Source organism: Pituophis catenifer, unplaced genomic scaffold, assembly GCF_029215685.1.
Source record: "Pituophis catenifer annectens isolate HBS135680 unplaced genomic scaffold, rPitCat1.0.hap2 SCAF_2, whole genome shotgun sequence".
Taxonomy (NCBI): Eukaryota; Metazoa; Chordata; class Lepidosauria; order Squamata; family Colubridae; genus Pituophis; species Pituophis catenifer.
The window spans coordinates 16,524,711-16,540,077 of NW_027256882.1; positions in this window are offsets into that span (position 1 = coordinate 16,524,711).

A 15,367-nucleotide genomic window follows, 5' to 3' on the forward strand; every position below is an offset into this window, starting at 1 on the left:
AGAATTACAAAGTAGTCAAGCTTAGATGGCTCTATTTTAAGAGGCACATTGGTCAAAATGCTCTAGGTGAATCCAGTACCATTTTCTGTGGTGTCACCCACCATTGTGAGTAGAGATGGTCCCTTCTGGACAAGGAATGCAGTCATAGCAGCAAACTGGCTCTCCTTCCCGAGCCCGCTTGAAAAATCCAGGATGACAATTTTCCACACATTTGGACTGAGGCAGAGACTAAAAAGAAAAAGAAGAAATACCAAAGAAAATATGTTAAACTCACCATCCATGTAAGATGGAGATAGATATGAACATTAGCCAAGTGGTCTCTGGGCTTTAGTTAGACAAATATAAAATCTCTAACTAGTTCCAAGCAGCTGTAAGAAATACTATTACTGGCAGTTTCTTCATTTAGTTCCTCCTTTTGCATCTGACACATCTGATTGCAATAAAGGAATTTTCTATTTCATGAAGTCTGGCGTTATGGAATTGAAAAAAGATGCAAGCATTAAATGACAACCTGTGGGTTCCTATCTCACATCAAACCAGTAATTCTCATTTCATGTGAATCTAGGCCTCCTTCCTAGGAATAGAATGTATTTTTTTGGTGAAAGGGTGAAAGAGAAGTGTGGATAACTTTGTCAAAATCTGGGCTACTTAAAAACATCACTGACTATGGTTCTTCTCTTTCAGGGGACATATTTCTCAACCAGGATGAGCTGAATTCTTATTCCAAAGCTTATTTCCCACTGGGACCAGCAGTCTAGTTTCATCTGATTCAGTCCAAACCTGAACTCAGGCACTGGTCAGAAGAACTGCCTTCTAATTTGCTATTTGAGGATGAGTGATGAGTAAACATATCAGCACCACAAACCCCAACACTTGATGGTCGCTCTCATCAGTTTTATGATAATACAAGATTGAAGAGGGGAACCAAAAGGGGCCATTATCTGTGCCTGCAAGTACAGTAGAACTTCTGTTCATGACCATAATGCATTCCATAACTTTGGTCGCAACCCGATTTGGTCGTGACCCGAACCTAATTTTGGAAATTTGGTGCTTACAAAAAAAAAAAAAAAAAAAAAAAAAAAATGGTGTGGAAGGGGAAATCGGCTGCGAAAAATGTTTTTATGAATTTTTTGGTCGGAACCCGATTTGGTCGTAGTCAGAAGTATTCATGACCAGATGTTCTACTGTACCCATAATCCTATGTTGGACATGGTTGAATCAGCTTAAAACAGCGTTCCTTATTATAGCTTCTGCGGAATACCTTCGTCAGTAGTATTAAAGCCTCATAAGCAGTCTAAGGAAACTATCTACTCTCCATATTCAATTCTCAGTGAAGGTCATCCACATTGGTGACTAGGCTTAGCCCACTTGATCAGGATCCTAAGCCTTTGGAAAATAAAAAAAAAAGACACTAAGAGTTCTCCCACCTTGTTGAGCAGCTCTAGCCATGATAGAACATCTTGGTCGACAATAAATCTCTGTCTTTCTAAGCTCCCTATTTGTTCTTCAATGGGATCCTCCTCAGGGAGAATCACGGAGCTCATGATATTCAGATCTGCTGCCACATCTCCATTTTGGTCCAAGTACAATTCCAGGTGGGAAAGATTGCACAATTCATTCTTCTCCAGAAAGAAGTGGAACTAGATGAAAACATCAAAGAATTTTAAGAGCAAATACCTTGGTTCCTTATCCCAAATGGCCTTTTCACGTGTGAATCTGTCTTCTACAGTTGTCTAATTTGCAAACATTCTTAGCTGGGAAAAAATAGTCTTACCACTCTTTTCAAAGGTGAAAACAAAGGTTCAGCAATATTTGTCAATCGTATGCTGACAAAATATACATTGACAAAATATCATTGATGAAATTTGTCAGTTATAGGGAATATTCCAAAGCAGGTGACCAATAAACTCAACAAACAAATGAAAAGATTATTCAAAAATTCCTGGAAAACAATGGGTGAATTATCAGATACTATATAGGTTTGTCAAGAATAAAGTTGTGTGGTTAATCAACAATCAGATGAGCTAATTCTATATTATTGTAAGGCTAGGTTAACAGAATCTGAAAGTGCAAACCTCCCACCAACTATTTTTACACCCTGAAAAGTTGAAGAGGATCCTTTCTGAGTTTCTTTCTCTGCCTGTTATAAACATGTAGGCTTCACCCATCTTATTTGATCATTTGTTAGACAGCATCTCTTCCTCCTGTCTCAAAAGTCATTCTCATATAGCATTGTATTTTCTTCATAGATTGTGCAAATGCTAGCAATATGAGTTCATTTCAGCAAGGTATTAACTACGTCCTGATTTGATGATTAGGAATCTAATTTAAGTGAGGCCCAGATGGTGTGATAATTAAACAAATAAAACTGTCTTAAAATTGGACTAAACTGTTTTTAAATGTTGCTCATGAAACCAGCAAGTTATAAATGCAATTAGCCTTGGTATAAATCTTGCATTATATCACTATGAATTAACACCACCTTCTTCTATATTTTGATTAATCTAGATAGCTCGTTAAGAAATCCTGATTATGTGATGCAAGATTTATGCCAACTTGTAGACAAAGTAATTTTCATGTCGTCCAAAAAATATCAAGCTTCCACAAAAATACTTACAATTTCCTGATAGAGAGAGGTATATAGAGAGGTAAATATATCTGTATCTGTCTCTGTCTGTCTCTATCTGTCTCTATCTGTTTCTGTCTCTGTTATCTATATCTATATTTATCTATCTATATCTCTATCTCTATCTCTATATTTATATCTATATCATCTCTCTCTCTCTCTTTCTCTCTCTGTCTATATGGTGTGTGTGTATGTGTAGTATATATGTATGTGTGTGTATGTGTTTGTGAATACACACTTCCTGTATAAACATATACATGCATACAGATAAAATATAAAACATTGTAGTAGCATTTTAATTATTTGATAATAATCATATAATTAATTTGATGATAATGTCATTAATGAAACACAAGGAAAACAATGAGAGTTACCAAACTTGAGAAGGATATTTGTGAAAATTATCTGAAAATAGTAGTTGATAACAAACCATATTTAAGTCAACTGTGTGATGCTTATGGAAAGAAGGCAATATGTTCATAAGAATTTCAGGAAGTGAGGGAGACCTCAACTCGAATACCAGATCCCTTTGCAGTCACCATGTTTGGAGAAGACATTGCACAAACTCTGGATCAGCTTTCGGGAAAGGAAAGGAAATCAAGGAAGAGATCAAAGGAGCTGCTCTTACCCTTGAGGAAAGACAACAAGGAGAAGAGCCAGATTGCTTTATGGAAGTGGAAAATAATAACTGGAAGCAGTTTCTCCAACTTACAAAAGCTTTTAGTTGCAGAAGGAAGGATACAGCATTCATCAATTATTACAGAGTGTTGGACATGGACAAAAGTCTCATTCTCAAGAGAGAAGATGCTGGGTGAATGAGAGAAAAAATATCCTAAAAGGAGGAGGAGTTTTAGAATTGAGCTAGTGATCCAGAAACATTCAGTCTCCTTTTCACTGATTGTCTTAATGCAAACACTGAGCATCCATCAATCAGAAAACTAGTATTTCTTCAGAGATGAGGTGTTGGGCTAGATGGTCTAAGGGCTCCTTCAAATTTATGAATGTAAAATGTTATGCGGCTAAAATCAGCAGTATTTATAGCCAAAGTATAATTGTCATGTTGCCTGCTCTTTGGAACACTACCCCTCTGAGTGATTAGATTGGCAAGCCTGTTGATCTTTGTTAGCACAAGTAGGTTGTGATGGTTCCTCTCATTATCCTTTGGATTCCTTCCTAGAAGGAATTAAGTTTGATGGATCCTTGTTGGGAAACCATACCTGCCATGGCCACAGCCTTGGAGTCACCAAACTCTCTTCGCCCTCCTTCCTTCTCCTCCTGGATCTGGAGGAATATGCAGCATTCAAGGCATGGGCCAGAGTCTTAACAATACTGTAAAAATTGTGGTCATTTTGAACCATGATACAATCTATTAACTCTTCGGTCTCCACTGATGCTTTCTGTGTGCATCTTCTCCGGCCTTTGACAGAAAAGGCATCCTTTGAAGAAGAACAGTGAAAACAACAATCTTGAAATTGGGGTACCCCAAAGAAAAAGGATTCCAAGGCATTTTCATTTTGCCTTTTTTTTCTTTGATAAACAAAGGTCCAGATACTATGGATGTATTTGTAAAGTCTGTTCATCTCTAGTTTCCATTCCCAAAAGGTTGAGATGACCCAGATTTTCCCTTCAATAGGTCCTGGCAAGCCATCAAGTGATAAATGGATAGGGTGAATTGCATCCAAGATGCTACCAATTCTGATAAAGTAAACAAAGACATTAACTTGTCTCCACTTAGAAACTGGACCCCTTAGGGGTTCTATAGATGTGGTGGGTGTGAAGAGTTGTGATATAACAACACAAATTCCATTTCTGACAAGTATAGGAGTCAAAGCCCTCATGGAATTCTCTCCTTCCTCTGTGTCTGAAGCAAAGAGGCCAATCAAGGTCCATCTGAAATGGAGGAGCACTTGGATGATTGCTGGGTAGTGGACCCCTTCTTTGGGGGCCATCCGGTAGAAAAAGGGGAATTGACTTCTATCACTCAGAGTCTCTGAAGAAGTTGCATAAGCGATCTGAGAAAGCAATGAATACTGTGTTATATTGGGAACAGATCAAGTACAACATTTTAATTTTTAATAAATCCAACATGGTTCTTACCAACACATTAGATTGTTTATTAGCCATTTATTGTTGTTAGTTGCGAGGTTGTGTCTGACCCATTATGACCCCATGGACAATGTTCCTCCAGGCCTTCCTGTCCTCTACCATCCTCTGGAGTCCATTTAAGCTCATGTCTACTGCTTCAGTGACTCCAACCAGCCACCTCATTCTCTGTCGTCCCTTTCTTCTTTTGCCCTCAATCGTTCCCAGCATTAGGCTCTTCTCCAGTGAGTCCTTCCTTCCTTCTCATTAGATGGCCAAAGTATTTTATTTATTTATTTATTTATTTATTTATTTATTTATTTATTTATTTATTTATTTAAACACATTAATTAATTAAAACACACATAGTACAAAAGTTAAGAAAAAACTAGAATACATTAAATCAGCAGCATTACCAATTTAAAATCCCAAATCTACAAAATCAAAAAATTCCCAATTTAAAACCCCAAAACCAATAAAATTAAAAGATTAAAAATCCCCATTAAAACCATTTAAACTAGGCCGGTTTGTTGGAATAAATAAGTCTTCAGGGCCTTGCGGAAAGTGCGGAGGTCCGGGATCAGTTGTATTTCAGGAGGTAGCTCATTCCACAGGGCGGGTGCCCCCACAGAGAAGGCTCTCCCCCTGGGGGCTGCCAGCCAACATTGCTTGGCCGACGGCACCCTGAGGAGGCCCTCTCTGTGTGAGTGTATTGGCCGGTGGGAGCAGCAGGTGGTCTCTCAAGTATCCTGGCCCTATGCCATGGAGCACTTTAAAGGTGAGAACCAACACCTTGAAGCGCACCCAGAAGACCACTGGGAGCCAGTGCAGCTCGCGCAGGAGAGGTGTTACGTGGGAACGCCCTGTTGCTCCCATAATCACCTGCGTGGCTGTATTCTGAACCAGTTGGAGCCTCCGGGTGCACCTCAAGGGGAGCCCCATATAGAGAGTGTTACAGTAGTCCAGGCGAGACGTGACGAGGGCATGGGTGACTGTGCATAAGGAGTCCTGATCCAGAAAGGGGCGCAACTGGCGTATCAGGTGGACCTGATAGAAGGCCCCCCTGGCCACGGCTGTCATATGCCCTTCCAAAGACAGCCGTGAGTCCAGGAGGACACCCAAGTTGCGAGCCCCCTCTGTGGGGGCCAGTAACTCACCCCCAATAGCCAGCGATGGCACCAGCTGGCTATACCGGGACGCCGGCATCCACAGCCATTCGGTCTTGGAGGGGTTGAGTTGAAGCCTGTTTGAGTTTCATCTTCAGGATCTGGCCTTCTAAAGAGCAGTCAGGGTTGATCTCCTCTTGGACTGACCAGTTTGATTGCCATGCAGTCCAAGGTCATGTGGCCGGCATGACTAAATACCAAAGGCAGATGGAACACTGTTACCTTCTCACCAAAGGTGGTCCCTATTTTTCTACTTGCATTTTCTACGTGCTTTTGAACAGCTAGGTTGGCAGAAGCTGGGACAGTAATGGGAGCTCACCCCGTTATGCAGCACTAGGGATTCGAACCGCTGAACTGCCGATCTTTCACTTAGCCACTGAGCCAACGCGTCCCTCATGTAGTATACAGGTCCTCAATAGTGAATCATCTCTGTCTAAAGCCGGCTTGTTGTTTTGTAAGGAGTATGGCTGTCATCCACTCACTCACAACTCTACTCAAGAGGAGCTTAGTGTTTATTTTTGCCATCATATCTGTTAAACCAAAGCATCCTAGCAGTAACTGCTAAAATGCTTTTTATACCCTTTTTATTAGTATAAAGGAAATAATATTGCCACCTTCCATCTAACTGGATATGGCAGGTATTATTTATAAGTGTAAATAAGCCTGCTCATCAGTCAGGATATTTTTGAATAACCCAGCTAGTAAAAAGTCATCTCCAGGAGCTTTATTGCTCTTCAAGCCTCTTATGATGAATTTGATCATGAACATATCAATGTAAAACAATTGACAAGTTGACTAATAGGCTTGTATTTTTTTATTTATTTAAAAATATTTTTTAATACTTTAATTCTTAATATTTAATTACTTGGCTAATTAATGCTAGTGGTCACTATGAGTCTGTAAGACATTTAGGTTTTTCAACAGTAGGTAGGATAATCCATTGGGACTCTCTTCACGAATCTAAGATTTATTCACCATTGAAAATATCATTACATTGGCTAAGAGCATGTAGAAAATGTGAGCTTCCCATTAGTGCTGCACTTTCCTATTGCCCAAAAGGCCCTGTGTTTGGATACAGAGTCTCCCCTCATCTCACAAACGTGTAGCAGAAACCCTCAAAGCAATGAGATTGTTTTCATGAGATGATATATTTGTTTTGATCTGCCATAAACAATATCCCAATAAAGAAAACAGGAGACAGTAATACAATAAACAATTCTTACTTTAAGATTTAGAGGTTTATTTCATGAGCAATTTGGAATATGAAAAGCCATCACAACATTACTTACATTAACAACCCATTGCAATGAGGTCCAGAGACGATAGCTAAATCCAGCAAGGAATAGCTATGGCCAGTGGCCCCATTCTGAGACCCATCTTCTTCTTTTATACCTTTAATCGGACAGTTCCCAGTAAATGGAATTTTACTGAAGTTACTTCCCTGTATTTCATCAATTAGCACTTACTTGCGTGTACATTTGAAATCTATCATCTGCTACTTTCAGTTCCTTATTTCTAATGCTTCTTAATGTTTCTAGTCCAAAATAGCTCCTGAAACTATTTACTTTGCAAATGTATGCTATAAAATTGCTTTAGCATAGCTGATTACAAATATTTCATTATTCTTATAATGGTTAGCACTTCAATATATAGTAATTCATTTGGGGCCTACTATTTTTTAGGAAATCACAGCCCAGTTTTCCTCTTTTCACAGATCCTTGCCATCACTCCAGTGTGGAACCCAATTTCCAGCCATGACACCTACAATCCATGGCCATGGTGAAAAGCAGCTCTTGAGTTCCATAGAGAAGATTAGTTTGGATCTATTGTTTCACCCATCACCACTCCATTCATTCTACCAGGTAGAGAAATACAAACACAAACCTGTGGGACTTTGTAGGTTCCTACTAAAATTGATATCTGAATGGAGATGTCACTGTCAGCTGCATCAAGAAGAGCCAAAAGGTGGTCCTGCCTTCCACAGCTGTAGTTGGGAACATTGGCTTCTCCAGTAGAGAGCATGTCCAGCAAGACTTCTGAAGTGCCAAGTGTGTTATCATAGTTGTCATGGATGTTGTAACCCAGTGTGAGATTGTGCAGGAGTTGGTCATTCTTGTTGATCACTTCAATAACAAAAATGAAGCGTTGGGTACATCCAGGGCCCAAAGATATCATACTGTAAAGGAAAGATCATCATCATCATCATCATCATCATCATCATCATCATCATCATCATCATCATCATTTTTTTTCTCATATATTCCTTTATGTCTCCAGAAACCTGTTCAGTCTTAAATCTTCTGTCTGATCCAAAATCAGAGGCACATGATAGTTACCATCGCCATTTAATTGTTATGAGTGTGAGAAGATGGGATGGAAATCATCTTCTACCAGCATTAAGAATCACAAAGCGATTGCTATTTGTGCCAACTTTCATTTGTCAAATAACCAGGATTCAGTGAGTCATTAAAGTAGAACCACCATAAAAGCAAGAACATGGTTTATAATAAGTGAGCCAGCAAGCAATTCTAGAAACAAGTCATCCTTATTCCTAATTTGGGCTGGTAGAGGCAAGTACAACACTTTCAAATAGTTTACAGATTAACAGAGTTGGAAGGGACTAGTAGGTCATCTAGTCATCTAGTCCAGTTCTTTCAATAGCTACATGAAAGAAAAATCAGTATTCAAGGGATGAACTCATGACTGTGAGAAGACAAGATCCTCTGGAATTCTGTGTCTTCCTTTCTTGGGTTCATTTAGAATTTCTTCTTCCCCATTCTTATATTTGATTCTCTCCCACAAGATAAAAGAAAAGAGGAGAGCTCTACAAATCAAATCTTGCCAGGCTCAAGGTTGACTCAGCCTTCCATCTTTTCTAAGGTAGGTAAATTGAGGACCCAGTTTGTGGGGGCAATAAGCTGACTTTGTATAAAATATACAAAAGTATGAAGGCTATTGCTTAATGCACTGTAAGCGGCCCTGAGTCTCCGGAGAAGGGCGGCATATAAATCAATTTTTTTAAAAAAAAAATGATCCAAAAACCTTAATATGTCCTACAACCTAGGAATAAGTGAAATAAGAAGAAAGGAAGAAGAGGGACAGAAATGCAAACAGAGAGAATGCAATTCTGAATGACTTACTGTGGAAAAGAAGTGTAAGGAGCCCCACCGAATCGTAATGGCTGAAGTGAAAATTTTCTTGCAGTGAGAAACACGCTAATGAGATGGTCACCCAGCCTATAAAAGTTCCACGGATTTCCTATGTCCTGTTGCTTCAAAGTTGGGGGGCATTTGGTTCCGAGCCTTGCAGAGTTTCTCCAGGTCAAGACAAGCAACAGCAGAAGCAGGAGATCCATTTCTTGTTTGACAGAATCACTCACTTGCCTGTTTCTTAACAAGAAGAAGAGTTTGAGGGAAATCTAAGCACTCTCACAAGATGGAAATGCCAGTGGCTTTGCTGGTTCAGATGGAGACAAACTGAACTTCAGCTGGACATGAGATAATGGTACATTCAACAACACAAGCTCAACCTCTCCTAAATCTTGGACAAAATAGCCAGCATAAACAGTATAATTTATCCTTTTCTGATGTAAGATCCCTTCCATGTTGCTTTCAGTCTGATATTTATATCAAAGGCAACCACTGGAGAAGTAGCAAAAGAGTTCTCAAAAGCTTAGTGGTGATAATTATAATGAGAAGCAACTTCTCTGGGGATCCTGAACTTCTTCTGGGGCTCCATGTATAGACAGGTAGCTGGAGAAATGCATGTTAGTGAAAAATTATAGCTAGACCCCTAGGAGCACCATTCTATAGTAGTTCTGGTCCTTCCTGTCAGCACATGTCCAGAAAGTGTTATTGTTGGAAGATAGTTGACTATCTAGATAATCACTTCTACTGTCCTTCAAGCTCCAGAGACTGCTTGGGAAGGTCACCTAGAGCTATGGAGTTTGGTGACATTCTAGGTTGATAATATTTACAGTAGTGGCCAAACTTATGGAAGCCTTTTGGGAAAAGTGTATTTTCTAAAACTAGCTAATAACACCACTTTTTTTTTGAGTAGTACCATAAAATTATATATCAATGGAAAGATAATTTAATCAAGAATGTAATCCAATAACTGAACAATTTGCTATTAGAATAGCAAACAGCAAACAGTATAAAGAAGGAAAGTGAAACACGTAGAAAAAATGAGTTATACAAAAATTACCACCATGTCAGTTAATACTTAGTTGGGTAACTTTTAACATGAATTATGGCCTTACAATGTTTTCCCATGGAGTGAATCAAGTATTTTAGTTCTGCAGCTGTTACAATGTGAAACCAAGATTGAATGATTGCTTCTATTAACTGGGTTTTATTCCTGGGTCGCACTGACTAATAAGTTTCTTTAGTCGGCTCCATAGATTTTCAATTGGGTTAAGGTCTGGGCTATTCCCAGGCCATTCCAATAATGGAATATGATTATCTTGAAACTCCAAAAAAAAAAAAAAAGTGGTTGTCAGCCTCCGCCTTTTCTGCTTTGGCTGCCATAGTAATGGGAGGGGGAGAGCTGGGTAGCATGGGGGGGGGGGGGAAGCGTGCTGGAGGAAAATGAAACCGATAGTTAAGCCACCGGACTGTATCTTTGAAGTTGCCGTCGGGCCAATGGTTGTGGCATTCCTGATTGATGATGCTGCCAGACATGTGCTTCCACCTGACCCCTGGGAGACCTTTGGATTGGATGATTTACATTGGACAGTGGGAGGGGATGCTTTCTATATGCAATATAGAAAGAGAGGAACCAGAGGAAGCTAGATGGTCGAGGGGAGTAGGAAGGTTGCCAGACCTGGGGAGGACCCCCCAAGGAGTAACCAGCTCCGTAAGGGAGAGGCAGTGTGGCTGCAAGAGCAAAAGGAGAGCCTCATGATTGCTCAGGCGATGCAACTCCTCCGCGATGCCGAGGAAAGCTGGAAAAACCATGAGTCTCATGTATTCACTGTGGGGAAGAGAGGAGACTACCCCAGACTGGATCCAGAGGAGACAGCCTGTGGGGGAGAGGAAGAGGAAGCTGGGGAAGAAACATCTCAGGTTTCTGGAGCTCAAGCGAGGGATGCAGCAGCTCAGGGACCCTCAGCCTTGCAGGCCCCACCCCGCAGACACAAAAAGCCAAAAATTCCCCCCCTAACCGGAAAATATGATGGGAACCCGAAGACCTTGGGGCTTTTCTTGACCCAAGTGTGGAACCATATGCAGGACTGGGGGGGAGGATTACTTATCAGATGCAGCACGAGTGAGATGAGTCATGAATGTCTTAGAGGGAGTAGCAGCTGAATGGATGTTGGTCCTCCACAATAATAACTCTCCCTTGCTGAGGAATTACAACCTGTTCATGGGGGCTCTTAGGAGGTGGTTTGAAGACCACCTAGCTGAGCGGAAAGCGAGACTCAGAATGAAGGGTATCCAGCAAGGCCGGAGATCGGTGGCAGAATACACCCAAGAATTTCGCGAACTGGCACCCTACGTGACAGGGTGGTCAGAACGGCCCTACTGGACAGTTTCAAGGACGGACTGAATGAAGACATATACAAAGACTGTAGAGCACGGGGGATCCCCGAAGACTTGCAGAGTTGGTACGTAGTAGCTGAGGATGTGGAAATCGAGCTGGCCTGAAGCTGACTTCAAGGGGGCCGTGCAGGGGACCTGTCATCCCCCTTCTACCGCAAAGGAGCGCCAAAGGCAGGCGCAGGGAGAACGGAATTCAAACCAAAATCAAAGCCCTTCACGTGTTTCAAATGTGGAAAGGAAGGCCATTGGGCCGCTGAACAGTTCTCCAAGCCAGTGCCAAAATCTACCGGCTCATGACCAAAGAAGGATGACAAAGCACCCGCAAAAGCTCGTGAAACTGCCCTGAAAGGAGAAGTCGTTGAGTTCGCTCGCCAAAACCAGGGTGAGTTGGGAACTCCGACCACCGCGGATGACAGTGGGACGGACTCTGACTCCAACTCCGATGATCTGGTGAGTCACACTGAGGACCCCATGCTCATCTCCATAGAAATAAGGGTGCCGTCCACAGAGGCACATGTGCAGATGTTAGCCCTATTAGACTCTGGGTGCACCAGGTACATAATCAGCCCGAAAGTGGTGGAGAAAATGGGCCTGAGGCTAAAAACGTTAAAAAGGCCCATTGCGTTCTGTCAGTTGGACGGATCGATTGCAGGAGGTGGCCCAGCCAGCTTTGTGACTGAACCCATTGAAATGCAATTGGGGGATCACATAGAGACCCTCAGGTTTATTGTGGCCCCTGGCATGGAATGACCCCTCATACTTGGACTGCCCTGGCTCCATAGATGGAATCCACATGTTAACTGGAAAACGGGGGTTTTGCGCATTCGCACCGGAAAACCGAGACTAGAGAGGGAAGAAAACCCCCTGGAGGACGGAGTAGAACACAAAAGGGCGGAAGTGGCAATAGGCCACATGGAAGGGGAGGAAAAGATTCCAAAGGAGTATTGGGATCTCCGAGAAGTTTTTACTGAAAAGGCCTCAGATGTGCTACCCCCCCCACAGAGCTAGGGACTGTACCATTGAAATACTCCCTGGGGTGAAGCTCCCTAAGCCAAAGATCTACCCCATGACCCCTCGAGAACTAGGGGAATTGCGAAACTTCATTGATAAACACCTAGAATGGGGTTTTATCCAACCAGCCAGACCAAGGGTGGCGGCACCTGTAATGTTCCGAGAAAAGAAAGATGGCTCCTTTCGTTTGGTAGTTGATTATAGGAATATCAACGCTATTTGCATGGAAAACATTTACCCCCTGCCCCTCATGAAGGACATGCTAGCACATTTAGGAAAGGGGAAAATTTTCACCAAACTGGACTTACGAGAGGCATACTACAGAGTGAGAATTAAGGAGGGGGGATGAATGGAAAACCATGTTTAACTGCCCACTGGGATGTTTCCAGTTTCGAGTGCTCCCTTTTGGACTACAAGGAGCCCCTGCTGTGTTCATGCAATTGATTAACGAAGTACTGCATGAGCACCTGTATAAGGGGGTGCTGGTTTACTTGGATGACCTTCTTATCTACTCTGAGAGCATGGACGACCATGTGAAATTGGTGCGAACTGTCCTGAAAAAACTCAGGACTGCTGAACTATATGCCAAGCTCTCTAAATGCGAGTTCCACCAAAGCAAAATTGACTATCTTGGATATCGCATATCACATAAGGGAATAGAGATGGACCCTGGAAAAATTCAGGCAGTATTGGAATGGGCTGCGCCACGCACCCGGAAACAACTACAAAGTTTCCTCAGATTTGCTAACTTCTATAGACAGTTTATCCCCTGACAGTGGTGTTATTAGCCATCAAACCTCAAAAATACACTTTTCCCAAAAGGTTTCCACAATTTTGGCCACTACTCTCACTCCATGGCTGCGTTATAATGTCAAGGAAGCAATCAGTACCCTTGAACCTTGACTAATTTTAAGAGTAATGCCTGTTTGTGATTTCTTTTCTATTACACCCCCATATATTAATTCAGAATTGGACCTGATTGTGCATGATTGTGGAATTTTGAGATTGTTTATATTTTGTAGTTATGAAATAAGTAGTGGGCTGTGATGTCTTCAGATGAAATGGTTGTAGGGAACACAACATGAGGAAAATATCAATTGATTTCTTGCCATGTACACCCAGAAACTAGGTGATCATTGGTCTTGTTGTGTGGATGTGTTCCATGGGATTGGGCTCCTTTGGATTTCCCATCTCTGAAAATATCTGCAAATACCTTTCCCAATAGACCACCAAGCTTTGAAGAAGCAGTTGAGAGTCCATGTTCATGCTGTATCTGGGTCATTTGTAGGGAGATGTTAAGTTTCTTATCTGATGGTGGTTGGAACACTGATATATACACCTGCTCCTAGAATGGAGTAGTTAGGAACTGAATGAAATGGGGGATCTGAGAAGATATGCAGTACCCTCCTGATGATGACAAAAAGAAAATAGGCCACACCTGGTCTGCTTCTTGAAAGTTGTCCCTCTGTACATTCCAGGTACTTTTGAATAATCAATGCCATCTACTGGGACCTCAGTTGGGCACCTTTTCATGGCAGTGCTGGCCCTTTGAAATGAAGTTCCCAGACTAATTCAGAAAATCCTCAACCTTCAGTTGTTTTGAAGGTTGTTAAACATTTTGCTTTTCACTCAGGCCTTTGGCAAGATGAGTGACAATGTTCCCTGAATAGCGTGGGTTTCTTTTTCTTGTTTGAAACTACAATTTAATTAAACTGATAAGCTTCATTAAATTATAATTTTAGAAATCATAAAATAGAAATGAAAATAATGGGAAAATGGGGGTGTCAGTTTTGGAAGACAATTTTCTTTTTTGCTTCTTAACTGCCACATATTTTAGCTGGGGAAGTTGGGAGGGGGTTGTTGTTGGAGCTGTAGAAAGTTAGTCATAACAACATTCCGTATTCAAGGACTTTTGCCTGTGTCTAATGGAGACTGCCTGAAGATTGTATCCAGATGAGTGTGAAGAGTTGATTGGACAATGTGATGGACTTGTGGGTGTGGGGCAGGGCTGTAAACTGTCAGCTGGGTGTGGAAAACCTGGAAGCTTTCAGATTCAGGTTTTCCCACATGTGCCAACATGACATCTCTAATAAATTGGAACTTTGAGGAACCACTGGCCTCAGAGCTTTTTTTCATTGGGGGTGTTCCTTGGAACCCTGACAGTGGGAGAAAAAAGAGGAAGGAAAAAAGTGTAAGGGAAAGAGGAAAAAAAAGAAAAGTATTGACTTCTGTCTCCTTTTAGAAAAGTAGAATAAAATGATACAATTACAGGTTCAACTTTTTACTTTTAAGTACTGAATATCTATAAGCCATTTTTATATTTACAAACTTATCTAATTAGCAAAACCCAAAGTCCAAGTTTCATTGTTTTCTATCTCAGGCCAAAATCCAGAAGTAGTTTTCAAGTCAAGTACAATTACAGAGTAGGCGAAACCTGGCACAAAAACAGTAACTGCGAGAGGGACCTCGGATTCCTAGAGGACAATCACTTAAACATGAGCCAACAGTGTGTGGCAGCAGCCAAAAAAGTTAATAAAATCCTAGGTTGTATAAACAAAGGCATAGAATCAAAATCATGTGAAGTATTATTACTGCTTTATAAAGCCTTAGTAAGGTCACATCTGGAATACTGCATCCAGTTTTAATTACCACATTACAAAAAAAGATGTTGAGACTTTGGAAAAAGTGCAAAGAAGAATAACTAAGATGATTAAAGACCTGGAGACAAAAATATATGAAGAATGGTTGCAGGAATTGGTTTGGCTAGTCTAGAGAAAAAAAAGACTAGGGGTGATATAATCCCCCCTAGAGGTGGGTTTCAATTTTTTTTTACTACTGGTTCTGTGGACGTGGCTTGGTGGGCATGGCAGGGGAAGGATACTGTAAAATATCCATTCTCTCCCCAATCCAGGGGAAGGATACTGCAAAATCCCCATTTC